This window comes from Euphorbia lathyris, chromosome 1 (assembly GCF_963576675.1).
Source record: "Euphorbia lathyris chromosome 1, ddEupLath1.1, whole genome shotgun sequence".
Lineage (NCBI taxonomy): Eukaryota > Viridiplantae > Streptophyta > Magnoliopsida > Malpighiales > Euphorbiaceae > Euphorbia > Euphorbia lathyris.
This window is the reverse complement of record NC_088910.1, coordinates 56686177-56700144: the sequence shown is the minus strand read 5'-3', so window position 1 is coordinate 56700144 and position 13968 is coordinate 56686177. Positions and strand designations below refer to the sequence as shown.

At 35.7% G+C, this 13968-nt stretch overlaps 1 non-coding gene across 1 annotated transcript; it reads right to left on the bottom strand.

Moving 5' to 3' along the window:
• Positions 1-358: 358 nt before the first annotated feature.
• LOC136216109 (small nucleolar RNA R71) lies at positions 359-465 on the bottom strand. The gene has a single exon (XR_010683101.1). It is a non-coding gene; the product is annotated as a small nucleolar RNA R71 (small nucleolar RNA).
• Positions 466-13968: the final 13503 nt, after the last annotated feature.

The following is a 13968-nucleotide window of genomic DNA, read 5'->3' as shown; positions in this document are numbered from 1 at the left end:
TATGGATTATGCTAGGCCAGGAATGGCCGGTATAACTAATAGTGTAGTTAGACCCCGTATAAACGCAAATCAATTTGAAATTAAGCCTGCTTTGCTTAATATGTTGCAAAACAACGTAACGTTTTACGGATTGCCTAACGAAAACCCTAATGCACATTTGACAAATTTCTTAGAAATTTGTGACACTTTTAAAATTACTGATGTAACAGCCGAAGCAATCAAACTTCGCCTCTTTCCTTTCACTTTGAAGGATAAGGCAAAAATTTGGTTAACTTCTATGCCTGCTGCAACATTTGAAACTTGGGACCAATTAGCCCAAGCATTTTTACAAAAATATTTTCCCTTAGCAAAAACCGCAAGAGTCATCAAAGAGTTGACATCTTTTACACAAAATGATAATGAAACTCTTTATGAAGCTTGGGAACGTTTTAAAGAACTTCAAGGTTTATGCTCACACCACCAATTGCCAGATGCACTTTTAATGCAGACATTCTATAATGGATTAAATCCTACGACTAGAGGTTCATTAGATGCTATGTCTGGAGGGTTATTTATGAAGAAGACGTCCGCCCAAGCAAGAGAACTTTTGGAGGAAATGGCAATCAACAGCAGTATGTGGCCCGCAGAGCGTGGACATATACCAACGGCGAAACCATCATCCTCGTGTACATCATCAGTTAAAGGTATAATGAATCTTGATCCTGTAGCAATGTTACAAGCCCAATTTTCTGCCTTATCGCACAAAATTGATAAATTTATGGCACCATGCGATCCTAATGATCCGATCCAGAGAGACATTGACTACGAAGGAATGAATGAGATAGAACAGGTAAATTTTGTCCAAGGACAAAACCAAACTACTAATCCTTATTCTAATACTTATAATCCTGGATGGAGAAATCATCCTAACTTTAACTGGAAAGATGGTAATAATAATAATAATAATGCAAATGCTAATCAATATCGTATAAATAATTATCAAAATCAAACAAGAGATACGATTAGCACTTTATCTTCAAAAATCGACAAATTTATAGATGCTATGAATGGAAAGGTAAGTAATCAAGACGATGGTTTTAAACGGATCGAAAATAAATTCGATCAGCTTATCAAAAACCAATCATCTAGCATCCATAATTTGGAGGTTCAAATTGGACAACTTGCTAAATCAATTCCATCCCGCAAAGAGGGAAGTCTTCCCAGCCAAACGGAAGAAAATCCGAAAGAGCATGTTAAGGCTATCACTCTTCGTTCGGGGAAAAACTACTTAGGTCCGGAAATGCCCGGAAATTCAACTTTACCTGGAAATGATTTACCAAAACCCAAAGAAGATACGTTAAAACAAAAAGATACACCAATTGACTCTAATCCAAAACCTTTTGTACCAAAGCCACCTTTTTCCACACAGGGTCCGAAATAAGGACCATGATAAACAACTTTTATCATTTTTAGATAAACTTAAAAATTTGCATATAAATTTAACATTCATGGATGCAATTACGCAAATTCCTAATTATGGAAAATTCTTGAAAGATTTAATTTCAAAAAAGATTAGTTGGGAAGGAATTTCATCCATTTCACTTTCTGAAGAATGTAGTTCGATAGTATCAAGCAAATTACCTACTAAACTCAAAGATCCCGGATGCTTTACCATTCCGTGTACTTTGGGAAATATGGAATTCCCAAGTTATCTTTGCGATTTAGGAGCTAGTATAAACTTGATGCCATTGTCTATTTTTGAGAAATTAGGTTTAGAAGAAGACATCAAGCGTACCAATATGGTTTTGCAATTAGCGGATCAATCCACTAAAAGACCATATGGTATAATTGAAGACGTTTTGGTAAAAGTTGACAAATTTATTTTTCCTACTGATTTTGTTATCTTAGATTTTGCTTATGATGCTAATTGTCCGCTAATCTTTGGTAGACCATTCATGAACACGGGACGTGCTCTAGTTGATGTGTCGGAAGGAAAAGTAGTTTTACGAATAGGTGACGATAAGATCGAGTTCGATATGAATCAAGCGATGAAATATCCTATGGAGGATTTGGCTTGTATGAAGCTTGATTTAATTGAAGAATGTGTTAATGACATTGTTCAAAGAGAAGAAATAATAGAACCTATAATGGGTGAAGAATTAGAAGATAAGGACCCAGAGCCTTTGATTCGAGAAGATGGACCAGTTCCGCCTTCAGTAATAGTTCCACCTAAATTAGAACTTAAAGAACTACCAAACCATCTAAGATACACTTTCCTAGGCGGAAGTGACACTCTACCTATAATCATCTCTAACAAATTAACAGAAAATCAAGAAGAAAAATTGAAAGAAGTTGTTAGAAATAGAATAGGAAGTATGGGATGACAAATTTTAGATTTAAAAGGAATTAATCCTAGTATTGTAATGCATAGGATTCACTTAGAAGAAGATAAGCCACCTAAAGCGGATAGACAAAGACGTTTAAATCCGAACATGAAAGAAGTAGTCAAAAATGAGATTACTAAACTTTTAGACAATGGAATCATTTATCCTATTTCGGATAGTGAATGGGTTAGTCCAGTCCATTGTGTACCCAAAAAGGGAGGTATAACTGTAGTAAGGAATGATGAAGGTGAATTAATACCTACGCGAACCACCACCGGTTGGAGGGTTTGTATAGATTATAGGAACCTAAATAAGACAACTAGGAAAGATCATTTTCCTTTACCTTTCATCGATCAAATGATCGAGAGGATAGCCGGTCATGCATTTTATTGTTTTCTCGATGGTTATTCCGGGTTATTCCGGATTCTTTCAAATATATATTTACCCGGATGACCAAGATAAAACAACCTTCACATGTCCTTATGGAACATTTGCATATAGAAGAATGCCTTTTGGTTTATATAATGCACCAGCAACTTTTCAACGTTGCATGACTGCAATTTTTAATGATTTCATCGAAGATATCATGGAAGTATTTATGGATGATTTTTCAGTTTATGGAGATTCTTTTGATGCATGTTTAAAAAACTTAGATAGAGTTCTTTCTAGATGCGAAGAAACGAATTTGGTATTAAATTGGGAAAAATGTCATTTCATGGTCGACGAAGGAATTGTTTTAGGTCATAAAATATCTGAAAAAGGATTAGAAGTGGATAGAGCAAAGACTTCAGTAATAGAAAAATTACCCCCACCAACAACTGTCAAGGGAGTAAGATCATTTCTAGGACATGCAGGTTTTTATAGACAATTTATAAAAAACTTTTCTGTGATTTCCAAACCACTTACTAATTTACTTATGAAGGATTCAACCTTCGACTTTAATGAAGATTGTATTAAAGCTTTTGAAACATTGAAAACAGCCTTAGTCAGTGCACCCATAATTGCTAAACCCGATTGGGATTTGCCTTTTGAAATCATGTGTGATGCAAGTGACCTAGCAGTAGGATGTGTTTTAGGTCAAAGAAAGGATAAAAAATTACATGTTATTTATTATGCAAGTCATACATTGTCCGGTGCACAATTAAATTACACAACAACAGAAAAAGAGATGTTAGCCGTAGTATTTGCATGTGATAAGTTTAGGTCATACTTGTTAGGATCTAAAGTTATTATTTATACAGATCACGTAGCTTTACGTTATCTGTTTGCTAAGAAAGATGCAAAACCGCGTCTGATTAGATGGGTTTTGTTGTTACAAGAATTTGATATAGAAATTAGAGACAAAAAGGGAGTAGAAAACCTTGTAGCCGATCATCTATCAAGACTAGAAGATGAAAACGGTCCTATAGGTGAAACTGTCGGTATACGAGATGATTTCCCCGATGAACATCTCTATCAGGTAGAAAGTATCATGTCACCATGGTATGCAGATTTTGCTAATTATCTTGCAACTGATATCGTTCCGGAAGGATTATCTCCCCAACAGAGGAAGAAATTTTTCTTCGATATTAAACAATATTTTTGGGAAGATCCCTTTCTATTCAAATCATGTGGTGACGGAATAATTAGGAGATGTGTTGGAGAAAATGAATATGAATCTATAATAACAGAATGTCATTCCAGCTCATATGGAGGGCATAATGGAGTTAATAAAACGGTAGCTAAAATATTGGAATGTGGTTTCTTTTGGCCTACGATGTTTAAGGACGTTGGTTCCTTCATTACTCGTTGTGATAAATGCCAAAGAACGGGAAATTTAGGAAGGAAAGATGAGATGCCCCTCACAAACGTGTTGGAAGTTGAAATCTTCGACATGTGGGGAATTGATTTCATGGGACCTTTTCCGCCTTCCAATGGTAAAACTTACATATTAGTAGCCGTTGATTATGTTTCGAAGTGGGTTGAAGCAATTGCAACCCCTACGAATGATTCTAAAGTAGTTATTACTTTTCTTGACGATATATTTTGTAGATTCGGTTGTCCTAGATACGTTGTTAGTGATGGCGGTACCCATTTCATAAATCGGAATTTCGATATGCTTATGAAAAAATATGGAGTACGCCACCGCGTGTCAACACCATACCATCCTCAGTCGAATGGTCAAGCGGAGATCTCAAATAGAGAACTCAAATGGATTCTAGAGAAAACTGTTTCGTCATCAAGAAAAGATTGGTCACAAAAACTCAATAATGCGCTATGGGCATACCGTACTGCATTTAAGTCACCAATAGGAATGACTCCATATCGTTTAGTATATGGAAAAGCATGTCATTTACCAGTTGAATTAGAACATAAAGCCTATTGGGCTATTAGAAAACTTAATTTTGATTTACAACAAGCAGGAAAGAAACGTTTGCTCAATTTGAATGAGTTAGATGAGTTACGTCATTTATCATATGAGAATGCAAGGATTTATAAAGAAAAGGTGAAAAAATGGCACGATGCCAAGATCAAAGTCAAACACTTTAATGTTGGAGATAAGGTGCTATTATTTAATTCACGGCTTCGTATATTTCCAGGAAAACTTAAGTCCAGATGGGTCGGACCGTATTTAGTCGTCAAAACATTCGACTATGGTTCTTTGGAACTCGAGGAAACCAACGGTAATCGTTTTAAAGTTAACGGTAATCGATGTAAAATCTATTACGAAAATATCTCCGAAATAGGAACTAATTTTGTAACAAGATTTCCTGACATATAAATCATTTTATTTTTCTAATAGTTAGTTTTTATTTATTTTTATTTTTATTTTATTTATTTTTTATTTTGTTTTGTTTTAGATTATATCATTTTATTAGAATTTCAGATATAGAAAAATATATTCGAGTCATGATTTTAATTAATTTTTAAGAATTTAATGAGAATTAGAAGAAATTCAGTGATTCTCAGTTGAGAATTTGAAATTCTCAGTTGAGAATTCACATATATAGAATTCTTAAGGAGGTAAGAAATTTCTGAACTTATAGAGAATTTAAAATTCTCAGTTGAGAATTTGGGTATAACTAGCAGCCAGGAAAATTTCTGGACTTGTAGAGGATTTCAGATTCTCAGTTGAGAATTCTGATTAAAAATTGAAAGGAAAATTTCTGAACTTACCGAGGATGAGGATTCTCGGTAGAGGATCAGCAATTTGGAGTTCTGACAACTGATTTCCGCAGGGAAATCAGCGTGTCGCGACCGCGGGTCAGCATCCTCGGTCGTGACACGGGGAAATTATGCCCAAATTAACCCTTTTTCCAGCAGATGCAACTCTTCAGAAACGAAAAATTGAGTTTTTTCATTTTTAAGAGGTTTGTTTCATGCCTTTTCATTTCAAAAACAACACCTCTTTTTATCCTAGGATTTTATAAATAGGTTCTAGAGGTTCAGTTTTCTGTCACTTTCTTTTCATCTCTATCAGAACTATCTCTGATTTTCTTACCATTCACAAATCCAAACACTAAGTTCAGAACTTTTTCTTTCCAAACATCATGGCTTCCTCAAGCACTTCATCTAAGAAAGTTATTGCTTCACGCAATAAACGTGTTGATATATCAGAGCGTTATGGATGTAACTTTCCTATCTTCAATCACGAAGAGGGAAGGCGCTTCTTGAGGCTACGATACACATTCTTTGTCGGAATGCTATACATGAATGACTTTCTTAACGATCAGTTGGGAATTAAAGATGATATGAGTCGCTACATGGAGCGATTAGGATGGACCAGATTTGTTGATATGAAGTTTCCTATAATTGGAGACTGGATATTAGAGTTCTTCTGTACAGTGCGTTTTGTTAACAAGCGTCGGGTGCGTCTCAGTTTTCGTCGGGATGGCAAAACTTTCACTTTTGGATATCCTGAATTACATGTTTGGTTTGGTTTTCCCTTGAAGGATACTACCAAACGTCATCATGGAAGAGATATGACGTCCACTGATATTTGGCGAATGCTCACCGGCATTTGGCCTTTCCACCCAAAACTTGCCTATAATAAGTCTTTCTATTCCAACTCTATGCTATATTTGCATAAGTTTCTGAGTCACAGCCTGTTCGGTCGCACGTTCAGTAGTGTCGTCCAAGAATTTGATCTTTATGTCCTTGGCGATATATTTCAAGGCAACGTGGTTGATTCTTCAAAAATTCTGATGGAGGGTCTTGTTGCCGCATCTAGATCCAAGGCTAAGAAGGTTGGGTTCGGGAATATTATATGTGGAATAATACTAGGGACCAAGGACAGTATTTCTGTTCCTTGGAGTGATGCTGAATCTTTCCCGATGCTAGACTATGAATTTTTAGAATTTGAAGGTCTAGTGAAGCGAGTTTTTCGATCAGGACCAAATTTTCTTTCTGCACCAGAACGTCAAGCCTTCGTGCAGTTGAAAATAGAACGATATAGGGCTAAGAAAATCCCGATTGAAGGGGACGAATTTTTAGCATAGCTTGTGTTTTGTTTGTTTGTAAATATATGTTAATAAATAAAAATTTCTCTTTTGCATTATACTTTGTTTTTTATTATATGGTTACATTTTAATTTCATAAATCTATACCAATGAATCAATTAAATGCAAACTTAATCCATTCATTAACTAATTAATTGATTAATAATTAAATTTCAAGTTCCTAAAATAAGATTCATTTAACTTAAAATTAATAAATGCACATAAATGCTTCAATTAATTTTAGTTACAAACCTTTCATATTCATAATTTTAACATTTATTACTTAATGCATTTTTTTATTTTAATTTTCCATTAATAAGGATAAACCTTTGGTTTTCCTTATCATTTAATGTTTTACATTAATGTTTTTAAGTACAGATCACATTTTAAAGGAGTACAGGTTCCAAACTATCAAGAAATTACATGAATTGAAGTTATTATGCAGAATTGGGTGACCACCGTGTGATCCGCGGCCGAGAATTAATAGATTCTCGGTAACTTCAGCAAATTTACTCCAAATTCAGACAAAATTTTTTTGCTGCCCAACACGATTCAAGGCCGCGAATTCTGGATTCTCGGTAACTTCAGAAAATTCTTCAAAAATTTCAGAGACAAAATTGGTTTAAAAACGCGATCCGCGACCGCGGATACACATCCACGACCGCGACACGCGTATTTAAGGCACTCCAAGTCCGATTTTGGCCTATATTTTCCACCTCTTCCCATTTCAACCTATACCTATTCCTTTTCCTATTCTCCCTCTACCTAATTACTCTTCCTATTTCAACTCTACCTATTCCAATTCCTATTCCTACTCTAACTATTTAACTTCCTACTCAAACCCTATATATACCTATTACTTACACAAACCTTACATCACCTCCAATTTTAACCAATCCCCTACTCTTACCTTTTCCCAATACCTTACTTTTACTCTTCCCAATTTCATCATTACCCTTTTCAATCACCTACACCTTTCAACTTCAAGTCTCCACAACACCTCTACTTCATCTTCAACCTCAAGCTTTTCTCTCTTTTCTTTCATACTAAACCCTAAACACCATAACCATGCCTAGAGCAAAGCGTGTTGGACACAAGCCGGCTGTCACTGAGGCTAATCGCCTAAGGATTAGTTGCGGAGCTTATTTCGACATTCATTCTGAAGAAGAAGTTGGCCGTTTCAAGCACTTTTCAAACCCCAATCGTAAGTTCGTGGATATGCAGTTTCTTGACTTTGATTCGGTAAGGACGTTGAACTTCACTACACAAATTACTGCTTTTATTGAAACTTTGGGATGGGAAACTTTTGCTTCTATGCGTTTTCCACAAATTCAAGAGTATGTGGTTGAATTTTTGGTTACTTTAAAGATGAACAAAAAGAGGACAGAAATTTCTTTTCGGAATAATGGTGTTACCTATACCGTTGATTATGAGGCTATGGGTAATATGTTTGGTTTCCCTACTAGTGACTTTTATGATAAGCCTCGGGATTTTGATAATAACTCTTTTTGGCAAACTCTGTCTGACCAAACTTCTTTTGATTCCAAAAACACTTCGAGCAAGTTGATTAAGGACAATTGTGTGTTTTTCTTTCACAAATATTTGAGTTTTTCACTATTTGGTCGTGTTGAGAGTTCAAAGATTCAAGTTCGGGATTTGTTTGTTTGGGATTGTTTGTTCAAGGGTTTACGGGTTGATAGCATTGGAATGATTTTTGACAATTTGTATCGTGCTTTGAGGGCTCATACCACTCAAGTCCCTCTCGGTAATTTAATCACCGCTATTGTTTTGGGGGCACGGGATGAATTGGCTACTTTTGATATGTCCACCTACCATGGATATGTTCCGGTTTTGGACATTGCGGCACTTGAGCGGGCTCATTTATTGGTTTCTGCGGCTCCTCCTGTTTTTATTTCGTATGCTACCCGTATTGCACATCTTCGTGGCACTATGGGTGGAGGTGCTTCTAGTTCTCATAATGTAGGTACCGACGAAGAAGGAGCGAAGGAAGGTGGAGAAGCTGCACCACAAACCCAAGCAACACAAGACAATGATCCGGTGGATTTAAGGCGGATTTTGAACCAAATCAATGCAAATAATCGACAAATGAATTTGAGAATTGATGATTTGGTGGAGAACAATATGGTGATGAATGACAACCTCAATACTTTGAGGCGTGCGCATCGTTCAACTCGGCATCGGATGCTTTCATTTTTCCGACGCCGAAATGTGGAAACTTCACCAACACCTCCAGATTCCCCGTCGAATGCTTAGGTTTTATCTTTTATTTTTATCTTATCTTATTTCAATTTCAGTTTCGTACATTTTTCTCTTTCTTATGTTTCGTACAATTTAAGTTTTACTTAATTTTCTGATGAATGTTTTTGCTATATCTTTCGTTTATTTCCGTTTGTTTTATCTTTAGTGTTTTATCTCCATTTTTGCATTAATGAGGACATGGTCCAATTTAAGTGTGGGAGGAGATATTTACATATATCATTTTATGCAAACGAATGAATGAATGAATGTATGCAAATGAATGAATGAATGAATGTATGCATCACTTGTTTTTCAAAATATAAAAGCAACATATATATTGCAACACTTTTTAACTATATTGCAACGCAAATTTTTAAACCTAATTTAAATTTTTTTTTTTTAAAAAAACTTTTTAAATTAAACATAAGTTAAATTTTTTTTAGGTTATCATTATCGATAGAAATAATATATTTCTATACGGGTAATATTTTCAAATTTTTCACAAATCTTCGACACGATTTTAAGTAAAATTGTCTCGAGTGAATGTATTTAAGTAAAAAACAAATTCTTTATTTTCAATCTTTATTTCATATCATGAAATTCATGATACAATAAATCTTATTTTAATTTTTTTATTAGGTTTATAGGCATTAAATTGAACTAACAATTTTTAGCTCGGTTTTTGATTTTGTCTTACATTAACACCAAATTGAAGTTTTTAAGGAAACTTTAGCCATAATACATGTTGAATTTTAAGTCAATATAGGATGAATGTGCTAATTTTCTTTTTCCCAACTTATAATCAATAAATCGTATTCTTAACTTTTGGCCACGGTTGCGACCACCCTTATCACAATCGAGGTATGAAAGGAACGTTTAAATAATAAAAAAAATTAAATTAAGCGTGTTTAAAGTTTAAAGTAACGATTGCGTCCACCCATGGCATGGTCGGTACCTCTTAAACAAACACAAAACAATTGCATATAAAGTTACGATCGAGACCACCCTTATCACGGGCGTAACTAAGCAAATAAATTAAAACTTAATAATTCAAGTTTGGGAAAGGAAATTTGGTGCTTTGAAATGCCTTGAGATGAAAGACTCAATAACATGCGTGCTTATATCGTCCCGAATACTTCAATTTAAAAATTGAAATACAAGACGAATGATATATCGTATTTATACTAAGTTAGTTTGATATTTTGCGTATAAATTTGCCATACGAAGTTAGTCTTTTCGGCTTAACTAATTTAAAAGGTAAACACAAAGATATATGTTTTATTTTTATAAAGAGATTAGTTAAAGAATAAATTCAGTGAAATTTTGCTCGGGACTAGCAAAAGATTAAGTGTGGAGATTTGTTAAGCCCAAAATATACCTAAAATATCATTAACATTTACATCATTTTTATTACGAATTTGTGTTATTTATATCTGTTTAGATTACTTTTACTTTCGAATATCTTTCTTTCTTGCAAGGTACTTGAATATTTGGTAAAATCCAAATAGGAACGAAAAAGGATCTAAAACAGAAGAAAAACCCTACAAAAGGAGTCAAAGACGACGTAAATTGAATGCGCCAAGTCGAGGACACGAACGAAAGCAAGAAGTAAGAAAACCTGCCGGGTCGCGACAGTGGATCCCAGACCCGCGGCCGCGACACGCGTGGTATAACCTTTTCTCCCCTTCGTCCGTCGCTCAGCTCAGTGCTACGTCATTCACGGCCGCGGATTACTATCCTCGGTAAGTGCAGAAAATTCACAAGAGCATTTAACACATGCTGAAAATCCAAGAAACGCGTTCGTTCAAGTGGATAAAGACGTCCTTTCACAACGGACACGACTCTTAACCAACGGATACATCACTTCAAACACAACCCTTCAACATCTATAAATAAAGAGTTGATGTTGAGAAAAAGTGTAATGAAATGTTATAATATAGATATAGAAATCAGAGCGTAGAACTTATGTCGAAGTTCTAAGTAAAAACATTTCGAGAGTTAGAAATTAGATTCTGTACAAAACAAGATGAGGTACACATATTGTTTATAGTTTAATTACAACTCAGTAGCGTTTAGACATTGTTCTAGTTTTAGTTTGCATCATGGTAGTGGCCGACCGAATCCCTATTACGAAGTTACAGCGAGAAGATTGAGTAAAGTGTTCGCCCCCGAGCCTGACAACCTCCTAGGAAACCCAAGGAAGCGGAACCGATCAAGCCCTTCACTTGCACGCCCTCGAAGAACTCGATGCTCCTTATTCTCTGTAAACTTGTATCAATTTATTTTTCATCTAATAAAGTCCGTTCTATTCGACAAATCGTTATGCAGCACTTATGGTAACCAATCCAATATAAGTGAGGCTGGTGTTTTCATTAATATGCACTTGAATTCAAAATCATTACAAGGAAACTTTGTTGAACACTTAGGCAAATTATCATCTCGAAAGAGTTTTAATTTGAGTAAGGGCAACTATCCCGAAAGGGTTTTGTCGCGTTCAAAGCCAATTAATTAGAGGTTCCGTCATTTATTTCATCATCATAATCGATACAAAGTTTAAGTTGTTTTCTTTGCTTAATGCAAATGGACAAATTCATTCATTTTTCTAATAAGTTCTAAATGTTCCTGTTTTGTAAAATTCATCCTTAAAATCAGATGATCTTTCTAACAATCGATTTATTCTAAATACATAATCTTATTCCAGCATTTTCAAATACTCAAAGTTCACAAATTTAATCAAATAAATTTCCTAAATTCAATTAATCCAATTTTCACTTTTCATTTACATTTAATAATAAATCCAACAAGTTCGAAATTAATAATTCAAAAATAAGTTTTTTCGTTAAAAAAACGTATCCCTGTGGGATCAATATTTTTATTACTACAAGCGAAACCGTGCACTTGCGGAAATCGCTCAACAATATGCATGATTCGTGGTGTGTGCGTTTATTTATTTACGGATATATAAGATAAGAAGAACAAACGTCAGTCTAATTACACGTATCACAACATCTCTCTTCCACCCTTATTCCTCCACGCACTCGATGGTCCAAGTCTCTTTCCTAGGATTTTGGTTTGGGGCTCACATTGCGATCCAGGGGACGCGTGATGCCGACGATTATTGCGGAAAAATAAGTCATCTATCAGACAATATAGTTCGTTTTGACATATCCACATCCAGTGACTAAAATATCGACCAAATGGATTGTCCTTTCAAATAACTCGTCTTTCGTTATTTCGCGAGACGCATTCGCTCGGGTTTTGATTCCCTTTTGAGCATATCTCGGATTTAGACGTGGTACGAGTTATTCTTCTGGTTCAACCGTTCGTTATTGACAATGACTCGTTCCCTTTTATTCACGTGGGTTCGTGTCTCGATTTTTGGATTACAACGGGATCTTTTTGGATCTATCGAGAGACGTAACCACGTGTTTATTTAGTGATGAAAGCACTTTTTATTTTAAGGAACGGACTCATCGCGTAACGTGTTTGTTTTTAGCGTTAAGAATCCATTTGCTCGTTTTTGCTACGTGAAAAGACGGCGAGTCTTATTTGAGCGCATGGTAATCTTTCGGCTAGGAACAACTCTTTATTTCTTCCCATCTACGGGATATATCATCCTAGCATGGTTATAGAAAGTCAACGTTTCGTTGAATCGCATGCTTATTCGAAGCAGGGATATTACCGTCCTTTTTTCATTTAGGCACGAGTCGAGCAAACACGCAGATCGAGCCATACTTCTTGTAGTTTTGGTAACGGTCGAAATGATCAAGCCATTAGTCAAACCCATAGTCTCGTCCATATGGTGCAATCATGCGGTTTAGCTCAATTCGGCTTCGTGATTTTAAACGGCGTACATACCAGTTCGAGGCACGTATGCAACGACATTGGTTCATTTTCTTTAACTATTCTCGGGATTGACATATATCGTAGATACGGAATAATTTTGGTCGTTTTTATTTTTGCTTTTCTTTTATTTTCTTAGTCACTTTTTGCGGATACATCCATTTCTCTTTAGAACAACGCAAGGCATAACATAAGAGCTCGTCTTTTATTCGGAAGGGACGGGCCATGTTTGCAAAACTCTTTACATTACAACGGGGTCGTTCAAAACAGAAATGTTCTTCATTTTCGTTTTGTCATGATTTCGCTTTATCCCAACGTATTTAAAGAATGTGAATAACGGCTATCGTTAATATAATCTTTTGAATCGAGATATAGCTATCCTTAATATCACAATGATTCGTACTAATACGTGCTTACGTCATAATGTATTTCCTGAACATGTGCCTTCTTCGGGACACGGAAAGGGACCAGGCGGGTCGCACAAGTCCATTCATAGGAGATGACTAAGTCGTCTTTAGTTCGAATCATTTCGATGCTTTGGGGTAGTTTATATATCGGTTTAAGAGTTATATTAACGCATCGCTTCATTTTCTTTACATATTTTAGGATTAGACACGTATCATGGCAATTTGAAAACACGAACTGATTCATTTATCACATCAAAAATAGTAACGGATAATCCTATGGCAACTTCTAAGGCTACTATATGCTGACACGGCTGATCGCGGGACCTTACAGGACCGCACAAATTCGCCCCTAACGAATGGATGGGGACCCTTTGGCGCCTTACTGTAAGGGGGAACTTACACTAGCCTCTTTCGAGCGACGAATGGACTCTCGCTAGAGGTTTCGCGGAAATTACCCAAAAGGTTTGTAATAATGCTTATGAATGCATACGAAAAGAAATAATACGATCCGCCCCCGTTAAGGGCTTAATACACGCCTTTCGGAATCAAATTTCTCGCTTCCCCAGCAGAGTCGCCACTTGTTAGACAAGGTACCGAACGGCCTCGCCCGGGCAGACC